The sequence below is a fragment of the Neolamprologus multifasciatus genome, chromosome 7 (genome assembly GCF_963576455.1).
Source record: "Neolamprologus multifasciatus chromosome 7, fNeoMul1.2, whole genome shotgun sequence".
Taxonomy (NCBI): Eukaryota; Metazoa; Chordata; class Actinopteri; order Cichliformes; family Cichlidae; genus Neolamprologus; species Neolamprologus multifasciatus.
In genome coordinates this window covers 6,519,016-6,531,460 of record NC_140445.1, presented here as the reverse complement: position 1 = coordinate 6,531,460, position 12,445 = coordinate 6,519,016, and the positions used below count along the sequence as shown (strand labels likewise).

Below are 12,445 nucleotides of genomic sequence, written 5' to 3'. Positions count from 1 at the left end.
CTATAAAGCTTTAGCGTGAACCCATAACACCCACATGATATGGATATGGATATTGTTGGCTGTTCAGCTGATGAAATGTGCTTCCATAGTCTTCCAGGAGATGGAAATGTATATCCAGAATGGCTGACTTTCTTTCCCATTCTTATCAGCAAGTCTGACAAGCATGAATTCTGATAATATCCTGAATAGCTTGAACTTCGGAGGTACACTTTAAATCAGATTAGATATTGTGAGTAATGTAAATTCTGTGTAAATAGTAGAACCCAGCTGATATATTGGCCAGCTGATCTTATCAGCTTATATTAGCTATTTATCTGTTATTGATATGGCTGAGTAATTTTCATTTATCTGTTGATAAAAACCCTTCAATCATTTCATGAGTGTTGATGTTGCATAGTTAGTCCACTAACTAACACAAAGGCACCGACTAATCCTGTCTTGTTCCGTGGGAGTGTCTGGGGATTTTCCAAGGTGTGCAAGAGGTGTCCAGACCTCTGGTGGTAACTTGACTTCCTAGTGGTCAGTTCCATGGTCCTTCTGTCCTGTATCTAATGCTGCTCTCTGTCCTCAGTTCCTACCAGATTTGCCTACTGCCATGTTCATGCTTCAGTGTTGGTCTGAACTGCTTCAGCTACACTGTAAAATGTAATATTGTGTTTAATTAAAAATATTAAATAGGCTGAACTCAGTTTTTATCAATTTGTTATCAGAACTCAATTTAAATAAGTTACCAGTACTTTTTATGCAAAAATGCTGATAAACTCAATTTATTTGAGTTGTCTTAACTTAGAGAAACTAAGTTAGCTGGAAGTTTTGCTTCTCAGTGCGGAAGGATGAAAGATGCTTTTGAAAATGCCCTGTCACTACCGTCCTCCTCCCTCTCGGATCAGTCCGCATGTTCAGGGTGCCAGCATTTGTTATGGAATATGTTGAGCAAACCTGGAAAAGCGTCAGCTCAAGAAATTATTGTTTTCATTGCTGTGAATCTTTACCTGATACACTGACTTGGTGAGTAAATGTTTACTCTTATTCAAACTGATTTTGTGGCTTCTCTTAGTTTAGCACCAGGTTTATAATCTTGCTAGCTAGTTAGTGTTAGCCTAGCGTTGCTGCTGCCGCTGGGCTCATGTTACTTAAAAATTAACACCACAGCCTAAAAAACCTTACATAAAACTATGTCTGTGAAATTTTCTGTTGATTGTTTGAAATAAAAAAGTGAGATAAGAGCCCAGACAAAATTCTTTGGGAGGTGCAGCCCTTAGGGGTGGGGTGTGGGGGGTATTTTCAATCCATAGCCATAACTAACTAACTAACTAATTATATATATATATATCATGTTTAACCTGAGTAGCAAAAGACCGCAGGGGGTTGAAAAGAATACTCCAGGAGTTAGCTGTGCTCGCGGACTCTATCAAGCCTTGACCTCCCGGTCAGCTATGCACTGGTGGATAACAGAGCTCTCCGAAAACGTGGAAGCACTTTTGCAAATATGTGATATTTTGATAAATTAAGTAGATATTTGAGCATTACACAGCTGCATTCTCGCCTGAACATATCTTAAAAGGTTATTTTGTGACCCAGAAAGGGTAGTCTAGGGAAAAGGAGGATGCATTTGTCAGAGCCTGTGTGTACTTTTAAGCGCCGCGATGGCGGAGGAGCACGGCTAAAAACGTATTACTTTTCCTGGGTCACAAAATAAACTTTTAAGATATTTTCAGGCGACAATGTAGCTGTGTAAAGTTCAAATATCTGCTCAATTTATCAAGACGTCACATATTTGCAAAAATGCTCCAACGTTTTCAGAGACGTCCATTTTTTTTTCATGCTTTGTGGCAGCTTTTTAACATCTATGGCATCTATTAATGTCAAATCTAGACTTTATTTAACAACATAAGCAAACTCTATGTTACAATGATTGCACAGCCATTAAGAGTCAAATCAGTTTCTGAAAAATGCTCTGCTTTTTGTCCCTCTGCTTGCTTCTTACTGTCTTTGAGGCTCGGGATCAGCACTCCTGTTGTTGGACAGAAAGACATCAACTCAGTGTTTTGGTTTTCCAATATATTAGCAACTGTCAGTGACATTTATATTAATCAGGCTGAACTTTCATCATACTTTAGATCAGCCTGTTTTACTTATCGTTTTATTTGTGCTTTGGTTTGGGGAAGTTGCTTCTTTACTGATCTTTTCCTGTCTTCTGTTATTAGACTTGAGATATGACTGCACTATGCTGTTGCTGGTGACTCCAGTTAATTCTACAAGACATGATGTAAGTAAACAAACAACAACAGTTTGTCTGCATTTCTTGAAAGATCACATGCCCCAAACTTAGTTTAGAGGGTCTACACTGTATATAGTGAAGTCTGCAAGTTTTCTAACAACAAAATTTGTTTTGTGCCCAAATCATTTTGCACATCATTAGAATGAAAGTTATTGGCCATGTTTGCATAGCCCTTTTTAAAATGATGCTTTCATGACATTATTGTGTGTTGGGTGGTGGTCAGGGCTATCCAGACTGACAAGTGGGACATTGAATGTCACCTCTCTGGTGGGGAGGGGGCCTGAGATTGTCTAAATTGTCTAAATTAAATCTAAAAATGTTTTAAGAAAGCAATTAAGTTCATGTTCCAAAAAATATGATTGTTTGCTTGCAGGACAACAGGAGAGATGAGTCTTCCGTCACAGATGGTGTGGTCAGTGAAGATGGTCGCCTGCAGGTTCAAGCTCATTGCATCTCCAACCCACATCCACTGCCACTGTACTTAAGGGAAGTTAAAGACTTTCTTCTGCACCTACATTTGGATCACCTCGATCCATGACAGTCATTCAGGCAGCAATGCCTGGACTGGAAACAAGCCATCCTTAAAACATTACAACATTCCAGCTCATGTGTTGGAATGAAAAACAAATGTGTTGTTTAAATTAGAGACTGCACTTGTGACAGAACAACAAATATTTTATTTTGATTATATAAGTAAGTACAAAACAAACTTGTGGTAGGCCTAAACTTATTTTCAGAATAATTACATCTGAGACTTTGTTTCATTGTGAGATTATAACCGTGATGGCAATATAATTGTTTGTTGTTCAGCAGAACAGTGTCCAGTATGTTGGCTGTTATACTTTGTTGTGTTTGAAAATAAAAGTTGGGCTGATTTTAACATCATTACAAAAAGTGTTGTTAATTATTTTTAATCATATTCAGGTTACCACAAATTGTTTTTTCATTTAGTTGAACTTGAAATGTTTGTCAGTAAGTAAACAATTAGTATTGTACAGTGAGAAATATCACGTTATTCTTAATACTGCAGACTTGCAATGTGTAAGTTGTCCTAACAGTCATCTTAAGTAAGCTTTACTTAGTTTTTTTGAGGCAACGAGTTTCCTTAATTTTTTTGAGTTCTGGGAACTAACAAGGCTGTACAGTGTACTCAAAATGAGTAAGTTGCCCTAACTTGGTCATCTTACGTAAACTTGATCCAATTTCCTTGAGTTCTGGGAACAAATGAGCTTGTACAGAGTACTCAAAATAAATAAGTTATCCTAATTTAGTCATTTTTAGCTAAGCTTTACTCAATTTTTTTGAGGCAACGAGTTTCCTCAATTTTTTTGAGTTCTGGGAACTAATTAGATTTTACAGTGTACTACAGTCAGATCTCAGACTAAGGACTTCCATAGTCACCTTGTTCACCCGGCTGCCCTCCTGCCTGTCGTCACTCCTCTGGGACTAGATATCCTCCTTCACCTCGCTCACCCCACTGGACACTTTTATGGACACCTACCCCAGTCTGCAGGTAAGCACACCCCAAGGCCATACACACTCACCTCTTGGCTCTCCCTGTGCTCCCTGTGTTTAAGCATTTCTCCGCCCTCAACCTTCCTCAGCTCTAGTTCCCCAGTTTCAGTTTCTAGCCATGTTCTTGTTTAAAGTCACATTTTGTTAAAAAAAAAAAAAAACCCTTGCAAATCATTCAACTTGGGTATTGAGTCTGCTCTTGGGTCCCATTTTCGTATTTCCATCAGTATATGACAAATCTGTGCAGAGTCAGGCAGGGTGTAAATCAGTAATCCACAACTTCTTACAATAAAACATTTTTTTTAACATGCATCGTTCAGTTCAATATAATTGTATTTATATAGTGCAAATCAAAACAACAGCTCTTTCTGTATTGTAAGGTAAAGACCCGACAATAATACAGAGAGAACCCCAAAAATTAAACGACCTATGAGCAAGCACTTGGAAACAGTGGGAAGGAAAAACTCCTTTTTAACAGGAAGAAACCTCTGGCAGAACCAGGCTCAGGGAGGAGCACCATCTGATGTGACAGTTAGGGCTGAGGGGAGGGAGACAGGGGAGCCAGTGATAATAAGTTACTGTCATAAATGATTTCACATCAACTCAATATTGATCAATATATTGGATTTTTTAAGATCACCACTATCCATGTTAAAAATCTGCTTGGACTAGGCTAAATAGCTTTTTAAACAGCTAAATGAAGGGCTGGTGGGAGGTTGGGTTATAAGCAAATATGGGTTTAGTAATTGATTTATTTAAAATAGACCCAGTATTTAAATTATATATAAAACTGGCATCCCTGGTCTCATAATCAGTTTTGGGCAAGTTACTTTGAAAAAGTAATTAATTATAGTTACTAGTTACTTCTTCGAAAAAGTAACTGAGTTAGTAACTGAGTTACAATATTCTAAAAGTAATTAAATACTTGAAATTTTACTATTGCGTTACTTTTAAAAAAACATTTAACCCTCTGGGGTCCAGGGTATAATTGACCATTTTTAACTATTTTTGATTTTCCCTCCACATTTTACCTTTAAAAATGATTTACTTTGCCTTGTTTGGTATCATCCTTTTCAGCACAACCTTACGTGTCTGAATTTACAGTTATGTTTTCATTTTGACACACTGTATTAACACAATTGATCTGCAATCGGACAAAAAACATAAAATCGGAGTAGAAAAAGTTATATTTTTTACTGTAACAACCACAAACATGTTTAATGAATCATATTTCATAACTTTGAATGCAAATATAAATTGTCAATTTTAAAATCCTATGCACAAGTTTTGCAAACAACAAAGTTATTTGCATCCATTAACCTTTTACCAATAACCATTTCAAACTATTTACATAACAATCAGCTGTTCTGCATTCAATAAGATGCCACACAAATTATTTGTGCCACTCCAAAACAATAATTTCTGTCCACTATAAAGGAGAACATCACAGCCTGATACCTGCAGGTCTGACGGCAGCAGGTGTATCACTCCTTTTTCTACCTGGAGACAGCAGCTGTCGCCTCATTGTTCTGACCAATGACTGTAGAAAACATGAATGACGTGACAGCTCCCCAAAAATGAAGCCAAAACGTCTCTATCGCCCCCTGGTGTCTGGCTGCAGTATAGGTCATAAACCCCGCCTCAGACTAAATTAAATTTATTCTCCTCAGATAATTCTTCTTTCTTTCTTTCTTCTGTTTTCAATAGTTCTCATCACGCTGATGTCCAAGGGGTCTCCTTTCTTATAAGTTTGATTCTAATTCCTACAGCGGCGATGTTAAATTGGGGTGAAACATCATCATAACAGATTTGACTCATGCCATTGTTTTGCCCCCTTAGCACCAGGTGTTGTGCCAGACAGTGATCGTGATTTCCGCCCGCGGGAGTGCGCACAGCTGCTTAAAGCTGTAGCGCCCAGATTACTTACACCTACTTCCGTGCAACTGATATAAGATGCGGTAAGCTGAACACAGCTTCAACCGTCTGTTTGTTGAAAAATAGTAACGGACCGCGTTTTCTTGTTAGTAACTGTAACGGCGCTGTAGGAATAGTAATTAGTTAGATAGTAACACCGTTATTCCCATCACTGCTCATAATGGAGATGTGAATAAATATGAGAATTGCTAAAAATAAACAAACACTTTTCAATTCTTTACTTCTTTTTATGACCATTACAAGCTGAGTTCCAGGTTCTGGGAAGACCAGTCCATGACTAATGATGTTCCTGTGTGTATTTCTCTATCCAGGTATGCTTATATTGCATTGACAAGTGTGTTTGGGATCACTGACATGATGGTATTGCATGGTAGATGAAAATCTGACTGTACTTTTGTGTTTTCACAAGTCCATCAGTTTTCAAAAATCCCCAATGGCACTACACTCAAAAAAATGTGTTGTTGGATGAACACAATTTAATCATGGCACCCAATTTGCACACGATTTAACCAAGTACAATAAACCATTTTCAATCATGTCAAACCAACACATTTAGCATTTGGCGGTTTAATGTAATCAGATTACGTTGGATCAACATAGTATACTTACATTGATTTGAAGTGATTTATTTAAGTATGTAGAGTGAAATTTGTTTTAATTCATTCTACACACGTTAAAAAGTTTAGGAAAACACAATTAAATCTTGTTGTTTCAACAACTACTTTGTTAATCAAGGCAACTACTGCAAGTCTTGCTTAATAAACCAATATGGGGGTTGATGATTTCACTCATTTCAATCAAATTATTTCAATTAGATTTGTTTACATTTGTTACACATTTAGAAACCCACTACTTTACAAAAAAAAAGTCACAATCAGATAATGATAACATTAACTTTATTAACTGGATTTAGTGGACAATATAAAAGCTTACCATTTTTGTACACCTGCAAGCATTATGCCACTTCAAAAGGTATAACGTTAGAATACTTATTTACATAGGTAATATGTTGGAACCAAAGCTTCCACAACTAAAAACAGATGCAAAATTTGCTAAATATTTCAACTGTATTTTAAAAAATTAAACTAAAAGATAAAAATACATCTCCCACTTGGCAAGTTAAAACATGTGACAAAAAAGAATTACTATTGTGTGAATTTGGAAAAAAAAAAAAAAAATTAGAAATAATTTGGGGGCAATACAACAACAACAACAAAAAATCCATAGGTAAAAAAAAAAAATAATAATAAAAAAAATATAGGGATTAAAAAAAATTTAGGAAGTAAAACGAAAATAGAAACAGAAGGCTTAACATCAAATTAAATGACAGATGACATTTTTTTTTCAAATGCAATTAATTATTTGAAATGAAAATCTATATTTGTTTGGTGTATCTCATTGTAATAATTATTAGTTTGACCAATTTTTATATTTCTGTATTTATTTTTTAATTTTTGTTGCAGTCCTCCACAGCTACCAATATAGTTTTGCTGTGTTTATTAAAACATGCTAGCAAGCAAAATGGACACAATAATACAGTGAACTTAACAGGTGGCAGTGGTCTTAAACTTTACAGGCCCTTGACACAACATAGTAACAGTGCAGCTAAAAACAACAATGAACATTTCTTTGGGAAAACCCCTCAATGCAGTTTCTGTAAAATGGTAACTTTGTTCTACAAAGGAGAAGAAAAAAAAAAAAGAGGGGGGCGCTAAAGCACTCCAATGGAGTGCTTTAGTGCCCCCCTCTTTTTTTTTTTCTTCATTCAACACATGACAGCATTATGGTATGTGTGAATTAGTACCTATACTACAAATTCAAAATTAAATGAAAAATAATTAACAGAACAGTACTTCTGTCAGTACTTCTGATCCATTTTGAGCCATCTATATAAGGACAAACAAAAATCATCTGCAGTGCTGTATAAAAGGTGAATTGCCCAACAGAGAGAATCCAAAAACTTTAAAATATTTTTTAAATAATAGAAAAAATATAAACAACTCAAATATTAACATTATATATTGGAAATCACCATTGCACCAATGAACCATTCAAGACCTATCAATCATTTTCAAGTGCTCTCACCCCATAAGCTTGTTTTTCAGAAACTGTGCCTTTGAAGAGAGCTTTTGTCCATCAAGATTTAAAAGTATCTTCTGGAGGACTTCAAAGGTGCATTTAAGTTCTGGTGGGTAGCTCAGGTTCAAACAGTATACGAGTCCAAACAACAGAGCCCATGCTTGTGCAATGTTACCCAAATCAGTGTTAGCCTCCACACCCTCAATCAGGACACCAACGTCCTCTGGGTCATCTTCAGGTTCAGCACCCTCCTTCTGGATGACGTACACCCCCATCACAGTTTGCTCCATGCAGCTTTTTGCCTCGCTGTCCGTATCCTACATGAACAAATATAAGACAACAAAGTAAAATTTAAGAGATTGTTTAAACAACTGTTTCTATGCTGTTCATAAAATCCAAGTAGTCAAAGTAATAAACAGAAAATTACACCACTAAAGTAGTTGTTAGTAATTACTCCAATACATAAATTATAAAATACACCTCTCATGTCAAAAGAGGTGGCATAATTGACCTCTCACCAGCCCCTCCCCCAAAAGGGCCATTGTCCAATTACACATTATAGCAACCATTACTGTGTCTGACAAACATTAACCTCAAGCAAGATGGAGAAGCAGTGTGCCCACCGATACCCCGAGAGATTGTGTCTGGAGGAGTTGTGTTCTTTCCATTCACAAAGTCAAAAACAACGTGAATGGATTAAACAGTGTGGATGGCCCCACTCCCAGGTAAATGTACCAAACATTATGAAGCATGTCTGCTCGCACATTTGGGTACCCATTGGTGCGCAGAGGAAACCATTTGTTTGTCGGACATAGCAAGAGTAACTTAGGGGGACAGGACTCGAGAAAAGGCTAACTCAGCTGCTAAAATAAAACAGGTATAGAAGTGTTAGTACTAAACAGCTCAAAATTCATAGACATTTCTATTTACAAATACTGATGACCATAGCAATGAAAAAACAACAGGACTTGTTTTAATCCAAGTGCAGATTCAAAAGCAATATTGTCTTGATGCATGTTAAATGCATTGTATGTTTGTGTATCAAGTTTAACTACGGTATGCATAAATTTCTTTCCTTCCAATACCAAATTCCATAAATTCTTTATTGCAACGCTTAATACTGTTTGGTATTCAAGACATCCTTTCCCCAATACCAGGTGTCTTGTTGCTAATCTCAAAATTTTAATTTTAACGATTTGCATTTGAGGCAACGTCACAATTTGTATGGTAAATGAAATGGTAAATGGCCTGCATTTATATAGCGCCTTACTAGTCCCTAAGGACCCCAAAGCGCTTTACATATCCAGTCATCCACCCATTCACACACACATTCACACACTGGTGATGGCAAGCTACATTGTAGCCACAGCCGCCCTGGGGCGCACTGACAGAGGCGAGGCTACCGGACACTGGCGCCACCGGGCCCTCTGAACACCACCAGTAGGCAACGGGTGAAGTGTCTTGCCCAAGGACACAACGGCCGAGACTGTCCAAGCCGGGGCTCGAACCGGCAACCTTCCGATTACAAGGCGAACTCCCAACTCTCCATTTGTTAAGCCGAAACAAAATTGACAACTTCATCTCCAAATAAAAGTTATTTTTGCTGCCTATGACAAAATCTACTCAATCCTAATACAAACCTTGGAGATGGCAAGCATGAGACCTCTTATTTTCTTTCCAGGTGTCCCTCCTTTGCTCAGAAAGATTTCCATTAAGCGTGGCGCGTATTGGTCAAGCTCGGCAAAGAAAGTAGATAGCAGAGGCTTTCTGGTGATTCGCAGAAACTCCTTGTCAATCTGCAATAGAAAATAAATACATTGATTAAAAACTCAACTGTATATTTCACTAACTTCACATCTAAGCTGACTAAAGCTGCTTTTAGAAGACCATGCAGACATCAGTGCTGTCTGTGTAGAACATGAATCAGTCTGTGTCAGATCCTGAATTTAAAATTTCCACTGAAGTCACAGGTAAGAGGCAAATGGAACCAAGATCTAGGCCATTTGCTTTTTGAAGTTTGCAAAGACTGCTAAATTGTGCCAGTGGTAGTTCACTCTTTGCAACATAGTACGCTGGTCTAAACAGATTTTTCAGGTTTATTTTTAGTATGTTATTTGCAATTGGTGTTTGTTCTGGGAAAGATATTGCAGACTGAGCAATAATGCATTTCTAATGGGGGCCTTTCTTAAATGTACTGGTCCCAGTAACAAAGGCGCTTGTCGACTCAGAAATCGAGGGAAAACCAACAACACAACCGGCAGAACTGTTTTTGTCCGCTAGAGTGGGATTTTCACGGCACATTCTGCACCACATCTCTGTGCGTTCATCATTTGTTTGAAGCCAGCTCACCTCCTGCAACCACTTTTCCGAGAATACGCGCTTCTTTTGTGGTTTGGACTCCTGACATTTCTTTGGAGGTGGAGGAACAACAAAGTAATTGCTTAAAGGAGCTTCTTCGACATCTTTAAGAGTTCTAAACAAATGTCTGTCCTCCTCCAGAAAATCTTATGTACGCAAACACGCGTTGCAACTTCTTATCTTGTGCGCGTTTTTATTTTGACAGCGAATGCGCACCTGCGGACCACTTATGTGCACCCCTGGTTATATAGCTTGTCATATTGCAGCCACAGAAATTCTTTTGTCCATGAAACCATTAAGCTGCACTTTCTTTTTGCCTTATAGTCTGATTTGTAATAATTTTTCCGTTTTGTGGTAAGATTTTCTTTGGCTGTCACTTCTGCACCCTGACCTGTCTTATTTGGCTCAGCAGAACTAAAATATATATCCTGCTGCTTTTACACACACACTCACATAACGCTCAGCGATTCTCTGTGCGATCAACCTCTCACATGTTTAAGCTTGCTGCGGGAGATTTCACTTGTCATGTTTGCATAGTAAGCTAACAATTGATAAGACTATGTCAGAGGAATTGGTGCGCAAATTATCATCACTCACCAATCAGTGCTGTCGCTCTCTATACACAGTTCGCGCGATTGCAAAGTGAAAGCAAAAAACAAGCGCAAATTCAAACGCGATTTCAATATGTCACATATTGACAGTGGCTCACCAATGCCAATGACATAATTACCCAGCTACATTTCCGAAAGAATGCAAAAGCATTGACATATATTTTTCCTTCCTATGACAGCCCGACGGGCAGGGCAGAGATAGATTTTGGTGGCCCAACTGGAAAAATCGCTAGTGGATGTCGGGCTAGCGATTTTGCGAGCCCTGTACAGTGTTTCAATTTTTTTTACCTACTACTCTCCCTGATGGAACAACGCTTGCACTGCCACATACAAGTCACTGAAAGAAAAAAAGAGAAGCAGTTTTAAGGATGGTTTTATTGACCACCTTTTTTTTTTACTTTGATTAAATCATAAAACTATCATAAAAATATATGATGGTAAAAACTTACCATGTATTAAAGAGGAGGCACAAACAATCAGAAAAGGGGTCAACTTTCTTTGTGGTGTTACTATGGTAAAGAAAACAGACAAAAAAATTTATAAAAACTCCACAGTGGATTTTTTTTTACTTTGTTGCAAACGTATAAAAAAATACAAATACATATAAATACCTCTTGCAATATAAAATTCACAGATAAATATCCAATCTGTTGCCAAATGTAATAGCAGTGTTTCACACTATGCAATAAAGATGCTGGTAGTTGCGGTAAAGGTCCAACAGGCAATTTTCATAACTATCCGCCATTGCCTTTTCCTCTGACCTCGTGTTTATGCTCTTTTCCCCATGCACTAGCGTTTAAGTCAATTCAAAGGATGCAGTCCCTGAATTTGGACACAGCTAATATTTAGCAACTCGCGCATGCTAGTTTAACTTGCATTACTGCAAGAGGCCGAATGCTTAAAAAAAAGGAGAGAGAATGAAAGAAGAAATGCAAATGATAATAAAAAAAAAAGTGAAGAAAGACCATGTCTTGCAATAACCGTCATTTAAAACCAAAGTGAATGCTAACAGAGCTAGGTAAAAGTTCAATGAGACAACCATACAACTTTAGCTAACTTCATTTACTTTGAAATTGAATTTCAAACGTGTTAAATATTGAATTAAACACATTAATAACCGCTAAAAACACTATAAGACTAACTGCAAAAACGGGTAACAAAAAAAAGAATGAAATGGAAATGCTAATAATAATATAAATATAGCCGGAGCGGATTAGAAATCAGGTATTAGACGGTACCGATTGGCACCGTCTAATACCCGATTTTCACTGTATTTGCTCCACTCCCGCTGTCTAATGACAAATTACACATTTGGAATTAAAAACATTGGTAAACAATTAACGGACGGAACAACTTTGTTTGACTAAGATATTTTCAGTTATTTATTACTTACCTGTATTGTGGAAGATTCCGCAGAGGGAAACGGCAGTTGACTGAACACATAACTTTCTCCGCGTTCCCGCCTCTTCACTTCTGGGAAGTTTGAGCATGCGCACTAGGCATCGGTTTTAGAGTTGTTGATTTAAAATAATTACATTTAATTGAACTGAAGAATGCAAATCTAGTTCATTAAACTTTTTGTTATTTTATGTTAAACCAACAACTGATAATGATTTAAAAACCTAAACTCAATATGTTCATGTTAAATAGACAAATGTATATTGAA

The 12,445-nt window shown here is 37.2% G+C and overlaps 1 long non-coding RNA gene across 1 annotated transcript; it reads right to left on the bottom strand.

Moving 5' to 3' along the window:
* Positions 1–6,610: 6,610 nt before the first annotated feature.
* Positions 6,611–12,445, bottom strand: LOC146513620 (uncharacterized). The gene is made up of 5 exons (XR_014875277.1): positions 12,173–12,445; positions 11,229–11,288; positions 11,068–11,116; positions 9,451–9,606; positions 6,611–8,127 (listed from the first exon to the last, which is right to left on the bottom strand). It is a non-coding gene; the product is annotated as an uncharacterized LOC146513620 (long non-coding RNA).